Raw genomic sequence first — 27,088 nt, 5'->3', positions numbered from 1 at the left:
ACGCGTGCAATTTGAATGCGTGGGACACGGACGTTTGAAATTCGGACGCGTGGAACTTTGACGCGTGCAATTTAGATGCGTGGAACTTTGACGCTTGAAATTCGGATGCGCGGAATTTCGACGCGTGCAATTTGGACGCGGGGAATTTTGACGCGTTCAATTTGTACGTCCGCGATTCTCGATTTTTCTCCCTTCCTCCTTCTCTTTTCCCTTTTTTCCCTCCATTCTTTCTCGCTTTCTTCTACCGTCCGTTTCTTTTCTTTTCGCCGTTCTTAGCGAGCGAGCGCCGACTACTACTCCCTTTCCCTTTCTCCCGGCTCGGTTATCTCCGTCGTGTTTTTATTTTAGCCCGAAGCAAATGTCGAGGTGGAAACGGTGAGCCGGACGGATGGACGGATAGACGGACGGATGGACGGACGAACGAACGAACGTAGAGAGGGTAGGAGAGACCGAGAGGAGAGTAACGAGCGGGAGAAAGATGGACGGACGAATGAACGGGCGAGAGAGGAGGAAAAGTAGGAAGGTTGATGTGAAAGACGGGGCAGCGGGGTTCAGGGGGGTTGAAGCGGCGGGTGGAGGCGGAGGTGGCGGAGGAGGAAACGAGAGGAAACGAGAGGAAACGAGAGAAGCAGCGCCGGTACGAGAAGCTCGAGCAAGAAGAGGATAGAACACAAACGGCCGCACGAAGAGAGCTCGTCGAACGGGCTGCTCTCCTCCTCTACCTCCTCCTTCTCTTCATCCACCATCTCCTCCTCCTCCACCACCTCCTCCTCCTTCACCTCCTCCTCCACCTCCTTCGAACCTCGCAGACTATGGTTTCGTAACACGCGTCTTTCCCGCTCACCGCCACTCTCCTTCACCGTCTCTGTCTCTCGCGAGACTCGCAGCGATCCTCGCCGCGCCGCGAGAGATATACGCGTCTCTTCAAAACCCGAGGATTCGAGCGCGCCGGAACAACGCGACGGTACGGAGGGAAGCGGCCGAGGAACTACCGGGCCCGTCAAAATCCCGGGTCCCAAGTTTATTTCATCATTTTATCGGGATCTGGCGAAACCTTCGACCATCGAATCGTTTTACTCGCTGCGGTTCTGAAGAACTTGAGGAAATCTTGTTCTTGAAGCATGTGACGCAAGATTGTTGCTCTTGGTCCTCGGTGGGGACTGAATCTCGGGCTTTTCTGGGACACGTCGGCCCCGAGACGCGAATCCTAGGCGTTTCTTACGATTCAAGATAACTCTTATTGTTAGATATTCTTCAATGCATTCGAATAGAAATGTGCCTGTGCGGATAGTATAAATCGACCTTCACTCGTATCAGAACTCGATCCATGATTTATTCAGCTGTTTGTATCTTCAACAATTTTCGGGGATGAATTAAGATATGCATGTTGGCATCGCGTGTAGAGATATCTTCAGTAGTTCAAGTCTGCCAGATTCATTTTCACTGATTCTCCAGTGATCTCCAGGATCATCCTGCAGCCCTCTCTTCACGGTCGGGATAGTCGCAATCGTCGATGGAAATCGAAAAGAAAGATCTCGCGGAGCATTCGCGAACTTGTCGCGGGGATTAGCTTCGTCGATCGAGAACAGGGTAGAGCGAAACGCTATAGAATGAGAAAGAAAAAGAGGGTAAAAGAGACTCTGTTCTTCCAGTCTCGAACGAATCCCGGCACCGGATAGAACGAAACGGGGCGACGCTTCCGGCTACGGAACGAATATCGTGGCTCGAAGTTTCGGCCGACCATATCGAGCCACGAAACACCGCCACCGCCTTTTTCCGGGCGTTTTCGGTGACTCACGATATAGTATTCTATATCGGCGCTCTCGAAACGCGCCGCGTGACGCAACGGAACGCGAGACAGACGATACTCTTCCTCTACCTCCGCGAAAACATTCCCTCCCGTTTCGTCCCTATCGGAGGAGGACACCTAATCCGAGCAACCTGCTCGAATCCCTCCAATCACTCGCCGGGAACGATATCTTAACGACCAGTTTATTAACGACGATTTCGGTTAATGGACGTATCTCGTTGGATAACCTCTGAATAGTTAACGGTGTCCGGGGAACAACTTTCTCCGAGCGAATCGCTCGCCGAGCCTTTTCGCGCTAGAAATCCAAATTTATCGACGCGGCTGCAGCCTCTTTTTCGAATGAAGATCACCGAGCAACCACTTTCACGATTGAGTAACTACTGATAGCTCGAATCAGGCTGCCGTTGAAGACCACGGTGCAAGGACAGACCCGTGGACCAGTCCTCTTTTTAGTTATATTCTGCTTGCTGAAGCTCTACATGTTGTAGCAGCACCTCTCGGTTATCAGATTTCTCAATTCTTTATGTACAATAACGCGTTCCATATGCAACCGTTCAAAGGACCCCGGTTATTCGAACATCGTAAAATCTCGATAAAGACTAACCTACTTCTCACAGTGCGCTAACGCTCCAAACAATTTGAATCAACTTTCATCAATTAAATTGCCTCGAAAAATCAAATTCCTCCACTTTTGGCAACCCCTCAAGCTCTAATACCTGAGAGAAGTATAAACTATATATTCCATTCCTAATATCCATGTAAAAATTATCGCGAATACGAGCGAGTATCATTCGCATTTCTTACAACAACCTTAAGAAATGAATTTCTTAAACCGTCCTTGATAAATGTTATTTAAAAACTTTCGAAAAATTGTTTCCTTTCGTTTCTATATCTTCCAAATGTTTCTGAACACAGCTATTATGATTAGAATCAATATTAACGGTCTAAACAATAAATAGCAGGTGAGAATGATGTCCCTTATTTCGATGCTATTTTTCATACTACTACTTAACCCTCATACGCTCCTCGGAAATAGTTACATAAAAGATCCTCGGGTGATATTTCACCCATTTTCGCTCTACACTTCAATTAATGTTATTGGGAATCTATTATAATATATTTCATTACAAGTTAATCAAGTTCGTGTGAATTTCTTTATTATATCTTGCAGCTACTACATATATAAATAGCATTTTTATGCTCGCCACATACATCTTTCTTACTATCGACTTGTGTTTTACATATAATATGATAGTTTAGACAAATACACCATGTTATAACACATTTAGAATGAAATCAAACATAATACAGTATGTAGAAATAGAAAATGGGTCAATTTTCACCCGAGGAGCGTATGAGTAAGTAATATTGTCGATTATAACTTCTACGGACATGTATGTTGACGTAAGAAATAGTATGAAATATTTTGCACTACTAAATCGGCAGTTTTCCCCACAGTGCGGCGACGAGACTGTCATATTTCTGTCACGTATTGTCGGTAAGCTCACATAATTTCCATAGCTGTCTAACACCATCGCAAGATTTTCGAAGCGCACGGGTCAACGTTACTTGAAATACGTGCCGGTAAAAAATCGATGGCCCCGCAGCCTCGACGGCCACGCACATACGCTCGATACAATTACGCAGTCCCAGAGCGGCGGCGTTGCGGTAGTTTGCTCGCGAATCGGCTCGTTCTGTCCGAACGATCGCGGCGAAACGTTTAAAATTAAGCGATTTCGCGTTGGGCTCGAAATCAAGCCAGAAAAATTCAGCCGATGGCGGTGAGTATCGTAAGATCGTTTCGCTATTGGCTCCTAATTGTGGCGAGGCTCGTAGATTCGACTGTTTTACGAGTCGCATTACGCAGCTACGTATTTCTGAACGATTTTATTCCAACGAATTTTATAGGATCGTTCATAATAATGCGAAGTTGCCTCTCGACCGCGAGACTAGCGAGACACCGCTCTCTAATAATACATATCGCGGTGCTGGTTGGTAAGCATTTGGTTTATTGCTGAGCATTGTCGATGGTCAGGTGTTTTGCGATCCCCTTTTACGAGATTTTTAGAAAATTCGATGATCCCGGAATTGGGAAGTCGGATCACGACTGGATTAACGGCGAATGATTGTAGAGCCAAACTCCGGAGAACACGTTTTTTTATCAGTTCGTAGTACGCATAGTCGGTAGTAGAAACAGTTCTGCTCTTGTTGTAATCGCATAGAAATTAGGGAACCTAAAACCAGAGTTGGACAATAATCAATTAATAATTAAAAATGACCAATAGTCTCTTTTTGAATGTTAGTCATAACAAGATAGTCATTATTCAAAACTTTTTGATTAGTTAGTGATAACTAGGGGTGTGAGAGAACCCGAAGTATCGGGTCGGGTCGGGTCGGGAACACGAAATTTTTTCGGGATCGGGATTCGGGACGGGAATTAAGGGATCACTTGTGCGAACCCGAAAAATTGGTCCCACTTTACGTGATCATAATTCCGTCAAAAATTGCCGTATCGATATCGTTAAACAATGGTTTGAAAGCCTCAAACCTCTAGTTTCAGATGCTCTGTTTCAAATTGTTGCTATATTGGTTTTCTATAAAGTTATAGGGAGATAAAGACAACATGGACGGTTAACAAAAATTTTGTGCAACTTTGGTACATCACACGGGGAGCAAACAAATTTTTTTGATAAATCGCGTTAATATCGTTTGGAAGGGCTATCTTTCCTGTGTAAATTGTGTGGTTGTTGAATATAGTGCGATTTTTTTTATTCGAGTTATTCAGCATTGAAGTAAATATGGGCTTTTTAACTTTAACTGGCTCCGGAGAGCGAAAAAATGATCGTAGAATCTTGTACAAAAAAGCAATAGAAAGAGCGTTTCTTTCTCTTCAAGGCGCTCCTTTTATTTTTTCAATTTCATGAACATTTCGATATACCAGATGTTTCTGAAAATATGCTTAAAAAATGCACAATTTCCATTTTTCCTTTAACTCGCTATATCTCTGCCAATTCGCAGATTCTGCCGATTCGATTGAGTACCCCATGAATTCGCTGTGACAATTTTTTACCTATGGCGGCTGTGTTTGAAGTTAGTGCTTCGCAGTACTACCGCCGCGCCGCACAGTGGGCAATTTGGTCGAAACTCGATTCAAAATCAAAGAACTTTCGATAAAAATCAGGTAGAACGATGAAATTTTTTTAAAATTAAAGCTGAAACTTTGCAGAATATAGGAAAAATAGGGAAACTATGGTAAGAATGTTTTATAACATTGAGAAAATTCGTTAAACTTACACAATTCCAAGAGAATTGTGGTTTTTCCAATTTGTTAACCGTCAATGTTGTCTCTATCTCGCTATAACTTTGTAACATACCAATATAGCAACAATTTGAAACAGAGCATCTGAAACTAGAGATTTCAGGCTTTCAAACGATTGTTTAACGATATCGATACGGCAATTTTTGACGGAGTTATGATCACGTAAAGTGGGAACAATTTTTCGGGTTCGCACAAGTGATCCCTTAATTCTTTTGAGGACTGTATATAACAGATAGATAGAAGATAGGGTAAATTCGCTATTTTTTGACCGTGCCTTTCGTCCTTTATGGCGTTCGCGATCGTTATGCCCAATTGATCTCGCGGCGCACGCTTGTCGCTTCGTAGAGAGTTTCACGACGGAATACGACTTTTTTACAATTTTTACAATTTCAGTTTCAGTTTCAATTCGTATTAGCTAGTAACTAGTCTTGCGTGAAAATGACGATCAGGGTAAAGGGTTAAAAGAGCTGACAGTTTAGGAGAGGTCTTAGCAAAGAAGTAATCGCGATCATAGTCGTCCAAGGCTCGAATCCGGGGAAAACTCGACAGCCGACAGATTTGGTCGGTGCTTCGGGCTGCAGGATGACGTTCGCATCGTGCTCTACCAACATTGTCACGGAAACGGGGCATGGGGCGGGCTCGTCGCTCGCGAACTGCACTCCATGTTTTATTTATTTATTTATTTAACTAAACGAAGCTCCTTTGCAAACACGCATGCTAAACACAATGTAACGACGGGCTGGTCGGCGAGCGATGACGGCCAATGAAAAAGTTCCGTCGAATAAAACGGAAACCGTGTGCATTGAAAAATTGTTGCATCATTTCGGTGTGGACTCGATGGTTTTACAATTTTAATTGTATATTTTTTGCTCTTGGGAAAGATCTTGGAAAAATACATCTATCTTCATCCTCAACACCTTGTTATATGAGCTGTTTATTTTGAAAGTGCCCTAAGTCCATTTAAGAGTAAATTGAGATATTTAAGAGTTTGCGCGCGTTTCAATGAAATTAAAAATATACGTATAGGATACCTATGTATCACACTCCTTAAGTGTATCTAAGGGAGTTAAATTTTCAATTCCTATTAAAATAATAGCAATTATTAAGTGAATAATATGTGTGTTCTTACCAAGAATTGACTCAAGCCACTTTTAAAATTAACAACTAGATTTGTTATGAAATTTGAAACAGCCCAAGTCCATTCGATATAATTTAAAATGCTTCAAATTGAAAAAACAATATTCAATTTATTTTATATTTCATTACAAAACGTGAAAAACACCATTTATGCAATTCAGAAAATCTTCTAACTATATAAATTACATAACAATTTGCTCCTTATTTACATTTTTCATCCTTGTATTTCGCTGTTGTTTGTCTTATATTTTTATAAAGTGGTGTCAATACAATATTTTTGCATTACCGACGTGGTAATAAATTCAGTATTTTAAAAACTCTGCATTCTCATCCATTGGTGTCTTATAAAAAATTTTATATGCTTCATTCCTCAAAAAACGCATCCAACATATTTTTAACCAATTTATTGTTTCTTTTCGTTAGAATTCTTTACCTTTTTAAAAATTGCATCCTCCAGAAATCTTGTTAATACGAAATCCTCTTGTTTCATTTCATTTAATTTAAAATAAAGTTATTACCTTTCCGGCACTTCTTGATAACATTATAATAATCTTGGAGGACAAACAGTAAATTATTTTTCTTTCATGACATTTCTACGACGCCAAAATCTCTGTCATTCGGTAAAAGCTGCTACCTTAACATCAAACAACTGACAAATGGACTTAGGCCAATTTCAAAATAAAAATTTGTAACATTATATTAGGTTGGGGAAAAAGAAATCCATTATTTTTACGTTATCTCAAGCGGAGAAATGATGGATTTCTTTTTCCCCAACCTATTATAATATTAACCAGCTAATTTCCTTTTTACAAAATCTTTGCGATTTTAAATATATTAGTTACAATTTGCTTCAGAATGAAAAGATAACGTAGAAACGTAAATATTAAATTTGCTAGCTTGATTTTTCTCGAAAATGGACTTAGGCCACTTTCAAAATAAACGGCTCATATAATATTAAGTCGAAAGTATGACTAGACGCATCTTTAGGCAAAGTAAAAATTGCCCAAATTGTAAGACACAGAAGTTCAATAAATGAAAATGTATTTTGACTTTCGATCATCTTAAAACGTCGAAAATAATGGAACAATGTCCTTGAATTTTTCTACAGTCTTTTCAATTTTGTATTTGACTAGTTCTTCTTCAGTCTACCTACGAAGATTTTCTTTCAAATCGAAATCAAATCCTGTTCTACTTATAACAAACGTAGTCGTACGTGTGAGAAATTACTGGCCGTATCAACTATGAAACAAATGACGGGGCAACAGGTGAGCTGTGCATTTTTGAAGTGAATATTAGAGGAGCAACAGTTTCATTTATTTCATACGAGGACATTAAAATTCCCTGTTTCACCAATTTACATTGACTGCGGTTGAACCGTGCACCGTGAAAGTCGTCAACAAATGCATACAGTAGAACCTTGTATCGCAGACAAATAGATCAGCCCAAGGCGACTGACATTTCTGCTATCGATGACAGTTTTCTTTCGATATGAGACCATGGCTTTCGGCGTTTTGCGGACGAGGGTACCTATTCGGTTTGACATTGTTCTCGAGTGTGTCAAGAGCTCATGGGTCCCATAAAGTTCTACATTTCAGACTACGAAGTGGTGTGCATCGATATCTTTCGTTGGAAAACGATGAAGTACATCATACCGTCTCGTTCTGGCAGTAAGCGGTGTCGAACGGGCACCTTGAAAGAAGAAGAGGGTTGTCTCGAGAAAAACATGGTCGTCTCATATCGGAAGAAAACTGTGGTGTTTCCCTGATCTGCTCGGATAAGGAAGACGCTGGTGCGTTTGAGAAACGAGGTCGCGATCTGGATCGGACGGAATAAAAATGTAATTGGGTTGAAAAGTAGCCGAAGAACGGGGCGAGCGTTGTTGGTGCTGGCTCCAAGTTGGACACAGCATGACAATAGGTTCACTCTGTGGCGTCGCTATCGCGCACGCAATTATCGTCATCGACGAGGACGACGACGCGTATACGTCGCGGTGAGGCATCCAGCCAGAAACTAGTTTCCTATTTGCCGCGGGAGGAGGAGTAGGAGGTTTTCAGCGTCTGTTAGGGAGACGCGCCGTGTCTTTTAGATTCCGCGGGCCGATAGGTTTGTCTCGCGGTGTTTCGCGGTGGAAAAAAGGCGAGGAACAACGATATCGTTCGGACAACGGGCAGGTCGTGGAAAACGAGCGAGGGCCCTTTTATCGGGGCTGTCGCGACTCGTCGCTCTCCGGTCCCGGGCTTATCGTGGACGCCGAAATAACGCCGCGGCTCCGAAAGGTGGCCGGGTTTTCTCCGTCTCTCTCTCTCTCTCTCTCTCTCTCTCTCTCTCTCTCTCTCTCTCTCTCTCTCTCTTGGTTTGTTTCTCGTGAACACCAGCACCTAGACGACCACCGCACGCCGACGTCCATACGGATCTCTAGGGAGCTCCGCGATTATTCCGGGCGCAAATTTATTTTTATCAGGCTGTACCGGCCTGTTCTCGCTCAAGAGCCAGCGTTGCCGGATTAGAAGTTTTTCCGACGGGTTCGCACAGCGCGAAACTCTGCTCGCCGCAGGAAGAAAATATTCCTCTTCGCCTCGTTAAAAAAAGACGAGCTACCTTCTCTCTCTCTCTCTCTCTCTTTTTCTTCCTTCGGTCTTCGTCTCTCTTGAACTGACTTTCCGTCTCCTCTCCTTTCACACCGAGCTTCGCATCGCGCCGTGGAAATTTCTCGGGGCGATACGTGTCTTCGGTATTTTCGTTCGACGCCGCGGAGCCGACGGAACCTCGAAAAACGTCTCGCTCCTCTCTTCGTCCCGAGGCGCACCGTTCTCTCTCTCTCTCTCTCTCTCTCTCTCTTCTCTCTCTCTTCCTCTTACACGCTCTCTCGAGTCCCGCGTCATCTGGCAACCTTGTTGGCGAACACGAACGCGCTAGGCGTCGCGAAAGCGCCAAGCGATCATTAAAAAAAACAAACAGTAAAAAAATCGTTTTTCAACGAACCGACCCGCGAACCACTTTGTGCACTCCCCGTTGCGAAATCGGGAAACTTCCGCGCCTGACGAATCATCTTTCCAGGCATTTTTTATTTGTATTTTATTAATTTTTGCCACGTTCTTGTACCAGTTTTAAACATTGAAATTGGAGGCAGCAGTACGCTCCCAGGGGTCAATCAACGTTGCCGGGAAACAGGACACCGTCTTACAGTTCCGATACTGAATGCAAGAGAAGGTTTTATAGTTAGCTATGTACGATGAGTGCCTACAGCAGCGTGATTCTTTTGCTTCTGTTGCATACCGCGACTTGAGGGGCGTGGTTTCTTTGCTCTTCTCGGGTAGAGTGCCTCGAGGGGCGTGGTTTCTTTGCTCCTCGTGTCTAGACGGTCTTGAGAGGCGTGGTTTCTTTGCTGTTCTTGTGTAATGCGCTCTCAAGGGTGTGTACACTTTCTTGAGAAGCGTAGATTCTTTGCTCCCTCTGTTTAGAGTGCGTGAGGGGCGTGGTTTCTTTGCTTCTCATATCCAGAAAGTCTTCAAAGGCGTGGTATTTGTTGTCCTGTCTGGAATATACGAACGGGCGTGGTTTCTTTGCTCTTCTTATGTAGAATGTCCGAGGGGGCGTGGTCTGGTGGCCCTCGATTTCATCAAAGCCCCAACACAGAGTAATTAGTGGCCATACCTGTCTTAAGCACTCGCCTTCGCAACGCCAATAGAATCTTCTTCAGGTGCGCGTGAAATTTTCCCTCCTTCGCCGCGTTCTCCGCAAGTTCCGAGAAACTTTCAGCCGACTTGTAGACGGCGCGTCTAGTATGCCGATTGGATAAGGCGGGCTCGAGCGCACGCAAAGGGCGAGGTTCATCAACGCCGTTCCATGTTCAGCGAACCCTGTTGCGGGCTCGCGGAGAACGTGCGATCTCCTTGAGCGATCGACGGCACGGCGATCGACGGGGAATCCAATGGCGAACCACGGTTGCTGGATACGACGCGAGTCTCCACTCGTTACGTAACCCCATTAACGCGTGCTCGTAGCGAGCGCGAGCGCGCACGATGCTTGTAAAAATTGGATAATGATCGCGAGAGACTCCGGGACTCCGCGACGATCTCGTCGTACCACCTTCGCGGCCGGAAATTTTCCGAGATCTTACGAGAAGAACTTTCGAATTTTTTATCGGGCGCGTCCAATTTAATTACGGCAACTTGGATGCGTGAAACTTGGGCGCGTGGGATCTGAACGCATGGGATTCGGATACGTGCAAACTGGGTTGCGTGCAACTTGGATGCGTGGGATTTGGACGCGTAGGATTCGCATGCGTGGCATTTCAACGCGTGGGATTCAGATGCGAGCAACTTGGGCGCGTGCAATTTGGATGCGTGCACCTCGGGCGCGTAGGATTTGGACGCGTGCAACTTGGACGCGTGGGATTTGGACGCATAGGATTCGGATGCGTGGCATTCTAACGCACGGAATTCGGATGCGTGCAATTTGGACGCGTGGGATTCGGATACGTGCAAACTGGGATGCGTGCAACTTGGATGCGTGGGATTTGGACGCGTAGGATTCGCATGCGTTGCATTTCAACGCGTGGGATTCAGATGCGAGCAACTTGGGCGCGTGCAATTTGGATGCGTGCACCTCGGGCGCGTCGGATTTGGACGCGTGGGATTTGGACGCATAGGATTCGGATGCGTGGCATTCTAACGCACGGAATTCGGATGCGTGCAATTTGGACGCGTGGGATTCGGATACGTGCAAACTGGGATGCGTGCAACTTGGACGCGTGGGATTTGGACGCGTAGGATTCGGATGCGTGGAATTTCAACGCATGGAATTCTGATGCGTGCAACTTGGGCGCGTTCGATTTGGATGCGTGCACCTCCGGGCGTGTATGATTTGGATGCGTGCAATTTGGGCGCGTACGATTTGAATGCGCGCACCTTGGACGCGTGGGATTTGGATGCATGCAACTCGAACGCGTGGGATTTGAATGCATGCATCTTGGACGCCTGGGATTTGGATGCATGGAATTCGCACGCGCGCAATTCCCGATTTTTCTCGTTTCCTCCGCCCCCACCTTTTCTCTCTCTTTTTCGAAATTTTACCGATAGCTCCGCGTAGCTGGTAGATCTGCGATACGACGCGGAGGAAAAGGTTAGGAAATTTGAAATTTCACGAGGGTGCGGAATAATTCTTGGATCTCGGGAGGGCGGGGAGCGAGAGCAGACGCGGGCAAACCAGCGAATCCTTTCGGCTGTTCCGTCCGAACAGAGCGAGACCGCTCGTAAATAGCCAGCCGCCACCGGAGGCGGTCGTAAGGGTTTCCCTTATCTACGTCAGCGTTTCTGCTCGCGCGATTACCTACGGTTTCCTTCGCGTACGGACCTGCCGAGCAGTTTCTCTTTCCCTTTTTTTCTTTCCCTCTCTTTCTCTCACTGGCTCCCCCTCTTCCTCTCTTCCTTTTTCTTTTCTTCTGTGTTCCCTTTTCTTCTCTTTTCGATAATCGTTCGCACAGAGAGAAAGAGAGAGGCGTTCTCTCGTCGGTGTCGGAGAACAAGCTCGTGCCCGTTCGGCGAGTTTCGGCCCCGGCCGAACGCCAGAGCTGGCCGACGGTTTTCGCTCTTTCGACCTTTTCGTTCCGACAGAGAGTCGATGCAAGCCAAAGCGAGGCTAGGTGAGGCGAGGCGAGGCGAGCCTCGGCGTCTGCGAACGAAGAACACGTTCGTAAACACTGAGCTCACCGTTTCTCCTCGGTCTACTTTGCTCCAGCATGCTCTCGCTGCTTCCTTCCACGCCGGGCCGTGTTTTGTCGCGAATCGCTTTGCAACCGTGCTGCACACCCAACAACAATGCGCAACACGATCTACGGTGGCACCAAACACTCCGAACAACGCCGCTCGAATTTTTTCCTCCTGCCACGTTCCTATCGGATCGCGAAAACGGTGAACCCCTTCGCGTCCACTCTACACGTCTCGTTGCTGCGTTCAGGTACCCAAGCCAATTGGCATCATTTTCGAAAAGATAAAGAGTCTTTTGGATCAATAGATGTATACAAACATCTATCTGCCGTCTTCACTTCAGACGTAGCGGAACTTAAAGCGAAACATAGTTTCCTCCAAAATTTACGAGTCTGCCGAATTGACGAGTCTGACCCTAATCCAATCTGGCTCCTAAACATGCACGAATTTACCCGAGAAATTGGGACGTCCCTGTTTTGATCGGATCGAGACACACAGTTCTGGAAAAAAATCTAGTTCTCAACGTCGCACTCTTTGATATCAAGTTTCAGACTCGTGATGACACTTTCTTCTAGGAAATTGTGAACAACGAACAATTTCCAACTAAAAGTTTGATACTACACCGACTCAGCTAGCCACGCAAGAATTTCTAACCATTGTAGCTGTAGGAGAAATTGTAGGGCAAGAGGTTGACTCGTGTGCAACGTATAGTCGCCGTCGATGTAGCATTAATTTATAGAATTCCGCTAGAAAAAGTTACAATTAGAAGGAAATGTCTGCTGCTCGAGGTTTGATCGACACAGATAAACAATACACAACAGGGAGGAGACAATGCCTTATTCAGAGAAATAGGTACTTCTGTAATCGCTTGCACCTAACGAACTACCTTTTTAATTCCAGTATGAAAATGTGCATCTCCCGTTCGAGGAAATTCATTTTTAATTGACGCGTCTTCAGCGCGTACAGTTTAATTACGAGCAGACTGCGGATGCTTGTGCAATTCGCGACTTTCGTAGACGAATTTTAAGAAACTCGAATCAAATAAAGTCTTGTTTTCCGTGGTGGTACCATTTGTAGATCTGAAATAAATGAAAATCGTACTGAGTTCTGTCGTACTTTATATCCCGGCATGAAGATTCGTTACGTCACAGTCAGCTGATAAAACGATGACACAACGCAGCACGATTTCTGAATTTCTCGGGGATATTCTAAAGCCGTTTTCTTCACCGAAATACGCGGGGATAATGTCTCTGATTCTAGCAGATTGTTTACACGAAGCAGATAAAGAGTGCACGTTCAAAGAATTCTCTATCGTTCGCGTAAACGGGGGAATAATTTCTGCACGGACCCTTAGGCGCAGCTTTTGCCGTACGTTCGTTTGCGAATAATTGCGTTATCCGTGACCTGCTACTTTACGCGCGTCAAAGTGTTTATATACCTGTTAATAACAACGATAACAATCCGCGCAATCGACGCAGGAAGTATTACGCCATGTGGATGGAATCGCGTACTCGGTTGTAACGAGTGTATGTATACGTATTAACCGGGTCGAGAACGACCCAACAATGGCGCGGGAGTGAGGGTTAATACTTAACAGGGAACAATTCGGAGTTTGTCGAACGCGAATCACGATCTCGCAAACGCTCGGCGTCTATGGTGCCGCCGACAGTAGCGGTCGACATTGGCGAACCCGCTTCAAAGTACCTAATTGTTATCGGGCGTTAATTGCTTCGGGCTATTGTGAACCGAGAGCCACCGTCTGTATCAAACGGAAACGAGATTCGCGGCCGATACCAGCCAGAAACGGAGAGCCGAAATGTCGGGGCGAAGATGTTTGCCTCGATTCGGCGCACGGTGCACCGTAGCATGCGGGTCGCGAAGAAAAACCGTTGCACCGTTGCGTCGCGCTTCTGCATCCCCGAGCCTTACGCGGAGACAATAGTATGTCCTCCAACACGCGAACTTTTCTATCGACTCCTTCTCCTGCGACTCCATTGCCTTTTTGCGCAAATCAAAACACGTGTAGCTCACGGAATCTCTTCACATTTCATAGACATCACATCGTTTCGGAGTTAGCCCTTCGAGGACGACGGCGCGGCGCGCCGATTGTCATTAGTAGACTGCGGATTTTATGCATTTATGAGAAAAATGGATGGACGTAATTTAAAACAGTAAAAATATTAACCCTTTGCACTCGAGCGGCGCCGCTACGGCGCACTATGGGCCAAACCGACGAAATCTGTGTCAAAATCAAAGAACTTTCGATAGAAATGAGGTAGAGCGATTAAATTTGTTTTTAATTAAAGCTGAAACTTCGCAGAATATGGGAAAAATAGGGAGATTATGGTACGAACGTTTTTTAACCTTGAGAAAATTCGTTAAACATGTAGTATTTCAAGAAATCAATTTTGCAATATCCTGAGGTCGTAGAAAAATTTTGAGACCAGATTTGAAATAAGCGTGAAAAAATCTACGGGAAATGGAGTACAGCATGTTCAAAAAAAAATTTGCCGCGCGTGGTATTGGAAAAACCACAATTTTCTTGAAATTGTGCAAGTTTAACGAATTTTCTCAACGTTAAAAAACGTTCTTACCATAATCTCCCTATTTTTCCCATATTGTGCAAAGTTTCAGTTTTAATTTTTAAAAAATTTCATCGCTCCACCTCATTTCTATCGAAAGTTCTTTGATTTTGAATCGAGTTAGGTCAAATTTATTTTCTTCATTAATGATCTTTATATAAAACTCGTTAAACTCTTTTAATCTTTTTTCTGTTTTGAATTACACCTCATTTTTCTCATAAATGCATAAAATCCGCTGTCGAGTCATTATCTTGCTTCACGATGGATATTGCATTACGTCGTTCGGAAAGTCATTTCGGTTTCTCAAGGGACAATGAAAGCCAATTTTTTACCATTTAGAATAAGTCTTATGACATTTTTTTTCTATGATCCTTTGCGATTTTTCAGGCAACTCATCTTATTATCAAAAAATTGAGTTATATGACTTTGTACGACGTTATTAGAAATGAAAGTTGCACCGCATAAAAAATGTTCGTGAAAATGGTAACCCGATGGAAGAATCTAAGATGCGAATGTGAACTCATCAATTTGACTGAAAAAACATCGGAAAATCACTGTTTACCTCGTTGTTTCATCGATCTTTTACCACTGTCTCAATTTGACACCGATGGGCAGGATTCAGTTCGTGAAATAAGTGACGGATGAGGGTTAAATTGTTTATTATGCCGCCAGAAAGTCGCAGAAAAAATGGGACGTGTCCCGTTTTCAAGAACCTTCGACTCTTAGTCTAATTTATTTCTTCTATTATATTAATAGTATTAAGATTATATATTAATAGAGTTAATATTTTTTTATTAGGAAATCTCTTACGTTACAAAGTATGACTGAGTATGGCGAATAACGAAAACGTTAGTAACATTGCGAGAAAGAGAAGAAGAAAAAAAGAGACACGTAGAAAATAAGAAAAAAGAGAATAGAATAGAATATAGAATAGAAAAAAGGGGTACGTAGGTTACAAGGATTTAATAAAAAAATATATTAAAAAAACTTTTTAAAATCCACGCTTATAATAAAATGCACTAAAAAGGAGAAAATAATTTTTTTCCTGGTTCTCCCAAACATTTAATATTTTAAATAAAATCATAACATTAGTGACTATAAAAATAAAAGCGTGGAGCGCCCACGAAGATTACGTCAATATACATAGTTTAGCACTCCACGCTTTTATTTTTATAGTCACTAATGTCATGATTTTATTTAAATTTATATTAACACATTACCGACTGGTGATTATTGCATAATTTTTCAAAATTTATGGTACATGGTTAAACAGTTTTTAATGGAACCTTCAATAGCAATAACAATTTTCATTGTGAACTAACAAGTCACCCTCAACAACGTCATCTAATAGTTTCCTTTAAGATTGCAATGTAAAAGAAAATTTCTATGCCTTCTTTTGGTCCAGCAGAATTATTGAAAATCCTATTAATAGGCTTCCGGTAGGTAAAGTATTAAATTTTTTGGGAGAACCAGGAAAAAAATTATTTTCTCCTTTTTAGTGCAGCTTAACATAAGCGTGGATTTTAAAGTTTTTTTTAATATATTCTTTAATTTTCTACTTTTTAGTCTTTTTTAAATGGAACGCAAGAAATAGTTAGATACAGCAACGCAAGATATGGAAATACGCGAAATAGAATGAGGGGATGACTCCGAGAGACGACGTCTCTTGATGGAGTCCGAAATTGTCCAAAATGGAACTGAATGAACGGAACATCATAACCACACTGAGCCAGTGATGCCAGAGCTGTGGTACTGTGGTACTAAACCATACCCCCACCATAGCCTACTATTGCCCCTACGTTGTTTTCCAACGGGCCCGCGCGCTACACTCACCAGCGTATCACTCTACTGTATCCGTAGAGGTACGCTAGTGAGTGTAGCGCGCGGGCGCGTTGGAAAACAACGGAGGGGTAATAGTAGGCTATGGTGGGGGTATGGTTTAGTACCACAGTACCACAGCTCTGGCATCACTGCACTGAGCTCTTTCGGTGAGAAGTGGGTCAGTGGAGTGGGGATGAGTCGGAGTGGGAACGCGTAGCGGAGTAGGGAGCGCTGTCGCGCGGAGTGGGGATCGCTGAACGCGATGAAGTACTACCGAGCGTCGCGCGGCGAGGTGTGACGGTTAATATTCAAATTTTTTTCTCCTAGACGCACAGTTTTTTAAAAAATTTGTTTTTGTAAGCTATATTGCTTTCGAAACGATCGAACGACGAGCAAGAAGCGAATGTCGAACAGCAGTCTCGTCAAATCCGTCGCCGCGGAACGTTGAAATAAAGTTAATTCGTTACCGTTTTACTGTTGGCCATCTCTTACATATTTTAATATTGCATTGTCATCCATTTCTGAGTTATGTTTAAAGTTTCAAGTCTCTAGCTCATCGGGAAGTGATTTAAAATTCGATGACAAGATTTGACACATACAACAACGACACGCCAAGCTAGTACAAGCCTGGTAAAAAGGCTATTAAGTTATTAAGCAACCCATCTATGTCTAGGATCGTTTCATGAACGGAGACGGTTGTAAAGCACGTTAAACATTAAACATTGCTATTTTGCATTGCAGTGTCCCCGACAGATTCGGCTATTCCATACATAAGACAACAGTAGAGATTAGACAGGCAACAGAACACAGAGAGACCGATGGAGCATTAATGCCGTCGATTATGCATTTATAGCAATCCAGATGGAAGAACAAATGATACCAGTAGACGCTTATTAGCGGCCGCTATTAAAATGTTAATACCGCGACAGGAATCGTTTGTCCGGTTCCAAACTCTGACTAATGGAACAGCGTAAATCAGATTAGTTGTCTAAAGACGAGCACGCGAGACCGGGACGTTGCGGAACGATCTTAATCCGGCATTAAAAGCCAACCGTGGAACGACGTTCCATTATCGAATCGATGTGGGAATAAACTCTGGAGATGCTGTATCCGTACTACTTTTAAGCCACTGTGCGTATTATTTTTTAATTAGTTCGCGATGGCAGTCGACTGTGTTCGAAAACCTAGCGGTCTTGAGTAATGCGAGTTGATAGTGCCTGTTGGGATTGTTATTTTGCAAGGAAATTATTTACCCTTTCGTAATTCCAGAACTGATACACTCCCGTCCGTAAATCACGGGACACTTACTTGTCTTCGAAAAAGTGGTAATTAAAGAATACAAGCTTCCAGCTTGATTTTATTGTTCTTTTTATTAGATGTAGCTATATTATACGATAACATTTGAATGCAATATACACTATTTGCATAAATGTTGGAGGAAAGAGATTGAGAAATTGTGGGATGATTATGGACAGTTCTAGAAACCAAAGTGGAGAACGATTACCCCACTTAAATTTTAAAAATTAAAAAAAAATATACGGTTAATAATTAAAATTTAGAATCAATTTTATTTCATTTAAAGAGAAAGACGTAACTCAAATTTTTCGTGTTCCGTGCGGCGTGTTTCCTTCCAGCCACAGATATTTGTTAAAGATGTTCGTGGGAGCACGTGGAAAAATTGTCAACTACAAATCTCGTTTGATCTTTAAGTGCATAGGTAGCATTTTAATGGCACACGTAATGTGACTAGTATGGCAATCAAAGCGTTAATGAGCGAAGCGTTGACGTTCCGTCTTCGCCACCCAGTGTGCAGTTCGTACAGCATTGTTTCAAGCACACGGTGAGCTAGAAAAAGGAATATAGAACACAGAAAAATACCGGGTAGCTATGGAAAATTGGGGAAGCGTTAACGAATCCGTTCTTCGGTAAACGCGATCGTCGGCACAGAAGAGAGAAAAGAGGAACTCGAAACGAATCGAAAAGAAAAAAAAAAAAAACCGTGGCTCGTTGGCGTGAAAGGAGACGCGTATCGAGCATCGTTCGACGAGGAGAGCGATAACGGCCGTCCAATGAGTCATCGTTGATTATCGAGCGCGAGGCGAATCGTGAATCGCGAATCGCGGAAACGTCGGACGAAGACGCGTGGAATCGCGCGATTATGCGATCCCACAATCGTGTGGCATCGCTCGCCGAACCACGCATTCTTCCGAACACTATTTAGCACGCTGCTATCTGGAAACTTCGAAAATTCGAAGTAGAGCGAGGACTTCCATGCACAATAAAAATTGTTTTCTTTCTTGAACCATTTCTAGATGATGAAAATCATGCATCTGTATTTTCGAACTGTTTTAATCTTGTTATTATTCGAATGTTCTACTCATTTTTTCCACAAATTCGTGAGGTCAGTCACTTAAAAAGAAGAATGTAACAATGAATTGAAGTGAGGCATCTGTATTTTAGACCGGTTTTAATCCTATTCGAATTTTCTACCCATTTTTGTCAGAAATGCGTAAAATCTTATTATCTAGTTTATACAAAATCGCCATCGTTTATAACTTTTTAAGAAATTCTGAGCGATGAGTCAGAGTCAGCCGCTGGTGACTGTTAAAAATGCCATAACTTGCTGCAGCTCCGTTTCTTTGTTCGAACGAATGACTACATGCTTACATACGTTGAAAATAGTCTTTTGACTGGAGTCAAAAGTTAAAAAAAGAGCAAAATGCAGCCTTGTCGCGGAGAGTTATATCCGTTGGGACAATTCGCGTTGTTCTTTTCAGTGACGTTTGGAGGAAGCGGATCGTAATCGACGAGCGAGTCGGTCGCGCGAGTATCGGCCGATATCGCGGCGAATTTCACGGCGAACCGGTTTTTCGGCTGCGAATCGGGGAAGGACGAGGAGCGTGTTCGAGCGTTTTCAGCCTCGGATCCGCCTGCGGAAGGCTCGCGAGTCGGCGAGCAAACGCGCGCGTTCTTATTAAGACCGCAATTAGGCCGTATTACCGAATTACGTTACAATTGAGAATAACGAGCGCGCGCTCGCGATAATAAATTACAACGGCTCGCGTAATCATTACCTCGGAGTTTCGTGTAACAGGCTCCCTATCGGTTTACGTTCGACTTTAATTGCACCGCGGTACGACGCCGCTCCTCTCCTCTCCACGCCGCTTTTTCCTCCCGCCTCGTCCAAACCCCGCCTCGCCCCACCTCATCGCGCGGTCAGACTGCTATAACGATCGACATAATTAAACGTACTTTTACTAAATTATTATTAATACTACCGCTGTATTATTATTCGGCCGTCCCGGCTAACAACCAGCGGAGCAACGCGCAACTTTTGCGAAATTCGCGAGTCTCTTCGTTCCGAGCTTTGCAACATGTTGCGACGGAACATCAACGATCATTATCGCATGCTGGATCGATCCCGACAATTTTCCGATTCAAACGACTCCAAACACCGCGCTGTTCGCGTCGCATTCACTCTCGTTCAGCCGAATTAACCCTTAGCGCTCGAGTCGCCACTAAAAATTGCTGTACTATTAACCACAGTATTGTTGACATTATTAAATCTGTTGGTATCTAATCAATTACACTACACATTTAAGTATTGTACGAGGTATTACTATATCAATTTCATATCCATCAAATGAAAAAATCATATACAATGGAGTTATTCTAGGTCAAATCGCAAATATAATCGAGCATTTTGAATGTCGCCCATCCAGTATAAAAATAGTTACAAGGTCAAATAATATTGAATCAAAATCTGTACGCGTATTCGAATAACTCACGATTCAAACATCATCGGTTCGGATAATCGAGGTGCTAATTTGTGGATTAAACAGGTAAATACGGTTTGAATCGTGTCGTGTTTGGGCTCATTTTAACCAGGAGACCGTCGCGATAATGTCCATAAACGTTTCATAGAAGAATAATGAAAAACAAAACGGAATTTCATCAATGTTTGTCGAGCTTCTGAGATCATTCGCAAGTATCGTGCACATCTCTTTCGCGGATGTCAGGGCACTGCTTACGGCGATTTGAACAGCTAAATCCTGATGACGAGACCAGTGCTTGATCCGAAGACAGTCTCGATCGCCGGGAGCGTCGGAACTCGCGTTTCCCTCGACTCTGATCGCTCGCTGAGGTTCGCAGAGCTTCGGCAGTCCAGCACCGTCGTCGTTCTCGCATCGCACGATTCTCTTCGAGGCAGACGCGCTTCGAGGTTATCGCATAATAGCGCGTCAGACGCAGTCGACGCACATGCATGCATGCAGCCGCGTACAGGAAACAAGCGCGTCGAACGTGCACGCGAGAACAGCGTTTACTCGGCGCGATGCGGCCTGAAAGAGAGAGAGAGTGAGAGAGAGAGAGAGAGAGAGAGAGAGAGAGAGAGAGAGAGAGTGTGTGTGTCTGCGCGCACACAGCGCAAACTCTAAAGCGTATGCACTCGTATGCACGCGCGTGCATATGCATGCATATGGATAGGCCGCGCGCAACAATTCCAACGCGCCGCATCGCGCCGATCGCATGTCAAAGAATACGAGCGAACGCGCTCGCCGCGCCGAACGAACGAAAAAGCGCGACGGTTCGTCGCCTCGATCGCTCCGCTTCAGAATTTCCTGCTCCGCTTGTCTGCCTTGACGTCGACCCGTTCTTCGCCGGCTCGCAGACAATTCGCAAAAGCGCAGAATGCGCAATCGTGTTACGTAAAAAGCACCGGATTCGAAACGCAACCGCTTTGAAACGGCAGAATTTGTTTGAATCGCAATTTTATTTAATCCTCGAGCAGTCGGCTAGATGACAATCGTTAGCCATTGGCACCAAAGAGCCTCGAACTAAAAATGTCACGTGAATTGCACTGTCTTTTTGTTTAACAAGCTTCTCGTTTAACACTTCACCTGCGACGTCTCTACGTCGCAGTGTTTCAGGTGTCATTACTCCACCGGCCAGGCTATTAACACCTCGCTCACCGGATGCCTACGAATAGGCTTTTTAACACGTTCCGTCCGAGCCGTTTTTCCTCGACAATTAAACAAACTTATGTGCTTTGTTCTACACCGCAGCTTTTTTGATGCCACCTTCTTCTGGTGGACGTATATTCTACAGTGTCAAACTTGTTATTATTATTTATTTATTGATGCCATAAACCTAGTTTGGTTTATATAGCATACATTACTACAACACTTTACAAAAAAATAGAGAAGTATATAACATAATATGTATAAAGTGGAATTATGTAGTATAAACGGTAGACGCTAAATCCTAATCTTACATTTCTTGATAAAGTTAAAAATAAACATTAGCGCTGTAATGTCTCGTACGCTTAGAAAAAATTAATAGTGTAGGGAGGATAGTGTTTACGATTGAGGAGCAGTTCAAACAGGTGTTCTCGTTCTGAATAATATTCTGGACATTGCCAGATGATATGATTGAGATCCTGAGCGTCCGCTCCGCATTCGCAGGAACCATCCGAAATGAAGCGTATTCTCGCCAGGGAGGCATTTAAATTACAGTGATTCGAACGGCTTCTGTTGACAAATGTAACAAAATCTCTCGGTAAATTGAGACCCGAAAACCAAAGTATTCTTGAATCGCTAAAGAAATGTTGAAAAAAATATATACCTTTGTGTAAGGCTTCAGTCTTAATTTTATCATTCGATGACATTCTCATTTGATATTTAAAATCGCTAACGAAATCGGTAAACAGTATTTAGACGTTCGATACGGTTCCCGATTCTGTAGCTTCTTTGGTTAACGAGTCAGCCTTTTCATTTCCTACTAAGCCAATGTGCGCTGGGATCCAGATAAATGTGACAAATTTTGTATTACTAGTGCAGGATATAAAATTATACAATATTTGTCCTTCATTTCTAAGAGCAGTTTGTTACATCGGGAATTGAACAAAGGTTTCTGTAAAGCTTTGACTACACTTTGCGAATCTGTGAGAATGAGAAAGTTTGAATCAGTGTGGGAGCTAACCACACCTAAAGCTTGATTAATCACAAAACATTCTGCTGTATTTATGGACGCTTGCCTATGTGGGCTAATTTTTTGGCTCATATTTAGTTGTGGGCAGTAATAAGCTGCCCCACTCACTGTGCATTTTCTGTTTTACTGCCATCTGTGTAAATCTCAATCGTTTGCGGAGGCGCCGACTGAATAAAGTGCTTTAAGACAGCATTAGGGTTGACTGAGTTCTTTATAGATTTACCCAATTCAAAGTCACAGAGTGGGATGTTAACTAAAGATCTGTAGTTGCTGGAGTATATGGGATACCTTTAATTTGTCGAGATACCTTCAAGAAGTTCAGAGATATTAATGAAACTTTCGAATAAAAACGAGTGCTTTACTCTACTGTTAGAAAGTAACGTTGTGAGATTAGTATTGCTACCAAAAAGAAATTTATTTGATACTAGGTCTTTAAGTGAAAAGCACTTAAGAAGGTATTTTTTTGCAAGAAAACTGCTTCTGTCCAGAAAATTGGTGGTCTTAGCTTCGCCTAATAAAATATTAGTGGGCGTACTTATTCTATAACCTAATGCGATTCTGATCGCGGCAAATTGAATACGATCTAATTTGAGTTGCAAGTTTTTGTTTCTCGGAAAATATACGAAACAGTTATACCCCATGACCGGCTTGATAAGACTACCAAAGATCGTCATTAGGGTTTCTGGTGATGCCCCCCAAGAAACGCCGGTTAGAAATATCATAATGTTTAATAGTTTAAAACATTTTTTTCTTATAGCATCAACATAAGTCTTAAAACTCATGTCGAAATCGAAGTTAATCCCTAAAAATTTGACAGAGCTGCTGGACTTGATAGTTAGGCTATCAATCACAATTTCAGTTTTGCTGGTAGAATGTGTCTGTTGTTAAAATGAACAAATACTGTTTTATGGGGGGCTAATTCGAGGCCAATACTTTTAAGATTATTCTGAATAATTATAATCGACTCTTCTCCAGCAATATTTTACTCTCAGCAACAGAATGAAAACCAGAGTAGATGGCAATATCATCGTCAAATTGCGAGACTTGCACATTTTCTGGAATATTTTCTATAATACTAGCTACATACAAATGATAGAGTAATGGACTAAGTACCCCACCCTGCGGTAAACCTTTCCATGTTGACCCCACAACACCTTCCAAGGATCCCAAGGATGATTGCAGTGATAACTCTTTGGTAAGAAAGGTGTTTAATAAACTTTATAACGTTAAGGGAACATCCTGAATCTGCTAATTTCTGAAGTAGCAGCTTGCAATCAACAGTATCAAACGCGGCCTGTAAATCCAAAAATGCGCTCAGAGTGTCCATACCTAGATTCGCTGCCACTTCTATATTACCCAGTAATGGGACAAGGTTATCCGAGCATGATCTCCCTTTACGAAAACCCGAATGAGATATTGGTAAGGCACTGTGTTCTTCCAGCCACCATTCTAGTCTATTTTTAATCAAGGTTTCAAAAAGTTTACAGATGCAGGATGACAAGGAAATAGGTCTAACTCCTGATTTATTAGGTTTATCTATAAAAAACATTTGCACATTGTACCACTCTTCAGGGTACTGACCTTTAGTATACATGTCGTTGAAAATATCTAATAGAATAAGTTTAATATTAACTGGAAGGAGTTTGAGTGCAAGGTAGTCTATCCCATCTTTCCCTGGTGCAGATTTGTCCTTTTTCTTATCTGGAGCAAAGTTAAACTCTACGAAATCAAATGAATCATCGAAAAATCGGCTAGGTGCACAACATGGAACCCACACAGGATCGGTAGGTGTCAAACTCTTTATAATATAGAAGATATATGTTTTTAGCGCAATAAATAAATATGCCACGCGGCACGAAACGTGTTAATGAGTGAGCTGTATCCAAAAGAGGCTCAATTTTATTATCTTAGAAGGTTGTCGCGCATGAAACGCTCGATTCGTCACGGTAACATTGAACAAACTTTTCTCTAGATAAAACTTATTCAGTGAAGCAGACATCATTGCGATCATTGGACTGCGGATCTTTGTGCATTTATTGCAACATTGATGGAATTCGAAATTGTTGAAAAGTTTTAAAAATTGACGATATCAATGAATGATTTCTCCTCTATTAAAATCATTAAAGTAAGAATAACATTCAATTCAGTTTCTGTATCTTGCAATCGATACAGACAATTTTTATTTTGCATGAAGATCCGCAGTCTAGTGATCATCATACTCTGCCAACAAACGACGAGTTCTTCGATTATAGTGCACGGTAAAAATTGTATTTTTTCGGCACGATCTACCTAATAATCAATTCTATAAGCTTGCTGAATGATTGCTCTCATCGAACAGTCTCATCTCTCACTCTCATGTCGAGCAAAGTCTCAAATATACTATTGTTGTTTATTTTATAGTGTAGAAAAACGCTAGGATGAATCAGGGGAAACCCTGTGGCAGAAAATTGCAGCCCCATGCACCCCAGACGAAAGGGAATGGCTGCGATCGGTAATTATAGCGAAGTCCGCGGCCGTAAGGCTAAAGTCTCGATCAAGGAATGCGCCAGCTATTACTGGAATTCCTCGAGGATCTCGTTTGGGACATCCACCGTTTAACCCATTTATCAATGATATCTCTGCGCTATTTCGACTCCGCGGATTCTTACCATGCGATGATTAGTCGGCGATCTGTATCGACGATCCTCCGACTACATCGATTCAGAAAGACAGACGGTCTCTTGAATAGGGCTATCCCAGTCATCCTCAAATTCAGACGAAGGTAGCATAGTCGGGAGGAAAATAATTTCCGACTAGCCTCGAAACCCGGCGACCATTATATGCATTTCGAACCTCGAAGATGACTCCATTTGCATCGTTAGACTGCGGATTTTTGTGCAAAATAAGAATGTTGTGCATCGTGTTGTGTTTTCCTGTCATAATTCTAATAATGATGATCTTAAATTCTCTTAACTCTCATCCGTCACTCATTTTACGAACTGAATCTGTCCCTCGGTGTCAAATTGGCAACAGTAAGTGGTAAAAGATCGATGAAATAACAAGGATTTTTCGGTGTTTTTTAATTGAAATAGATGAGCAGACTGCGGATGTTTATGCAATATTGAATTTTTGTAAGCAAATGTTCTTTTCAGTGGCAATAGACTTTCTATAGTTCTACAATAAATAATAATCATACTAAATTCTGTGGAATTTAACATTCTACCATTTTTCGAAAATTTTGGGTTTCGAATTAAGTTATGTGTTTCACATTAAAGAATAAAAATCACGAAATTTCGGGCAAATTTACCTACAGTCTAACTTATTTCGGGAGAACTGTGCCAAAGTAACACAAGAGACGGATGAGGGTTAACCTTTATATTGTTTTTATTAGATTATGTACCAGAATAAACCGCACTTTATATAAATGACTCAACGAAATTTATTCAGAAGCGAGAAAGGCACAAGCAAAACACGTCCTTACAGTTTGAAAGGAACTCGTCGAGTGAGGATCACTATGGCCAGAAGATTGAACGACCCCATGAACGAACAAACAACGGTTTTATAAACAAACTGAAATTGAGCCGATCGTTCCTTATGTGAGATAATAGATTCATCTCGTTTAAAATTGTACATCATTGTCGTAAATGCTTAAAACTCGCAGTCTAATCATTAGTGCACTGGGTGTATAAAAACGGTGGACCTTTGTAAAGGAAACTTGCTGCAATATTGTATATCACAAAGAAAATTGTTGTTAAAGTTTGTTTCTACATCAATACCTTCTACTCATCGAGAAGAGAAAACGTTTGAAAGGAGCCACATGTCGCAAACAAAAAATTATTGAGATATAAGCTGTTAAAGTCCTTGCATAATTTTATTGTGCAGAATTATACATACAATAGACAAAAGCCTACTATGTACTACAGTCCACCTGATCGTGTCGATGAGACAGAACATGATCGTATGCGTACCTCAAGCGAAACGAAATTTAAAGAGACATTCGTCGCTAGGCCCGTACGACGCGACGTCATCGCCTCCCTGTCCATTCGAATCATAAATTTAAAGTTGCAAAATGTGAAAGAACACCTTACATCCACTGTTACACATAATAATACTAATCCTACGTTACAAAATACGGGTAAACGCTTATATACGCTTTCTCCTATAAATTATGATGTGTTTGGTATGTAATCCAGTAGATTTGTACAAGGGGTAGCTGCAGATCGAAGTTTCGATCCTGTAGGATCAATGGTTCAGGAGTTATGCTTGCTTAAAGTTGAGCAATCTGCAGTGTTTTTGACAGGTAAGGGTGCCGCCATATTGGTTTGTAGTGACGACGAAGGCGAGCCGCTTACCGAGCAGAACCGCTTGTCCTTGCCCCCCCCCCGATCTAATCGCCAACCAACTATGTAATTATTATTCTGCTCGGTAAGCGACGCGCGATCGTCACTATAAACCAATATGGCGGCGCCATTACCTGTCGAAAACACTGCAGATTGCTAAAGTTTAAGCAAGCATAACTCCTAAACCATTGATCCTACGGGATCGAAACTTCGATCTGCAGCCGCCCCGGGTACAAATCTACTGGATTACATACCAAATACATCATAATTTATAGGACAAACGCAGAAATTTTGAGTCCGGTAAAGTAAAGAGCAGCCTCAAGTACTAATGTCAAGCATAGGTACTTACAAATTTTTCAGAATCTTCTGTTCCTCCGTCGGATCATGTGGACAGTGCCATTTTC

The 27,088-nt window shown here is 42.7% G+C and overlaps 2 protein-coding genes across 5 annotated transcripts in view; one reads left to right on the top strand and one right to left on the bottom strand.

The window, feature by feature from the left end:
• The window catches only part of Tdg (Thymine DNA glycosylase), a 148,549-nt gene that overhangs the window by 10,835 nt on the left and 110,626 nt on the right, over positions 1-27,088 (top strand). The gene's annotated exons all lie outside the window — the stretch shown is intronic.
• Dnmt3 (DNA methyltransferase 3) overlaps positions 1-27,088 on the bottom strand; it is a 174,686-nt gene that overhangs the window by 51,499 nt on the left and 96,099 nt on the right. The gene's annotated exons all lie outside the window — the stretch shown is intronic.

The sequence above is a fragment of the Lasioglossum baleicum genome, chromosome 3, assembly GCF_051020765.1.
Source record: "Lasioglossum baleicum chromosome 3, iyLasBale1, whole genome shotgun sequence".
Lineage (NCBI taxonomy): Eukaryota > Metazoa > Arthropoda > Insecta > Hymenoptera > Halictidae > Lasioglossum > Lasioglossum baleicum.
This window is presented reverse-complemented; position numbering and strand designations above follow the sequence as displayed.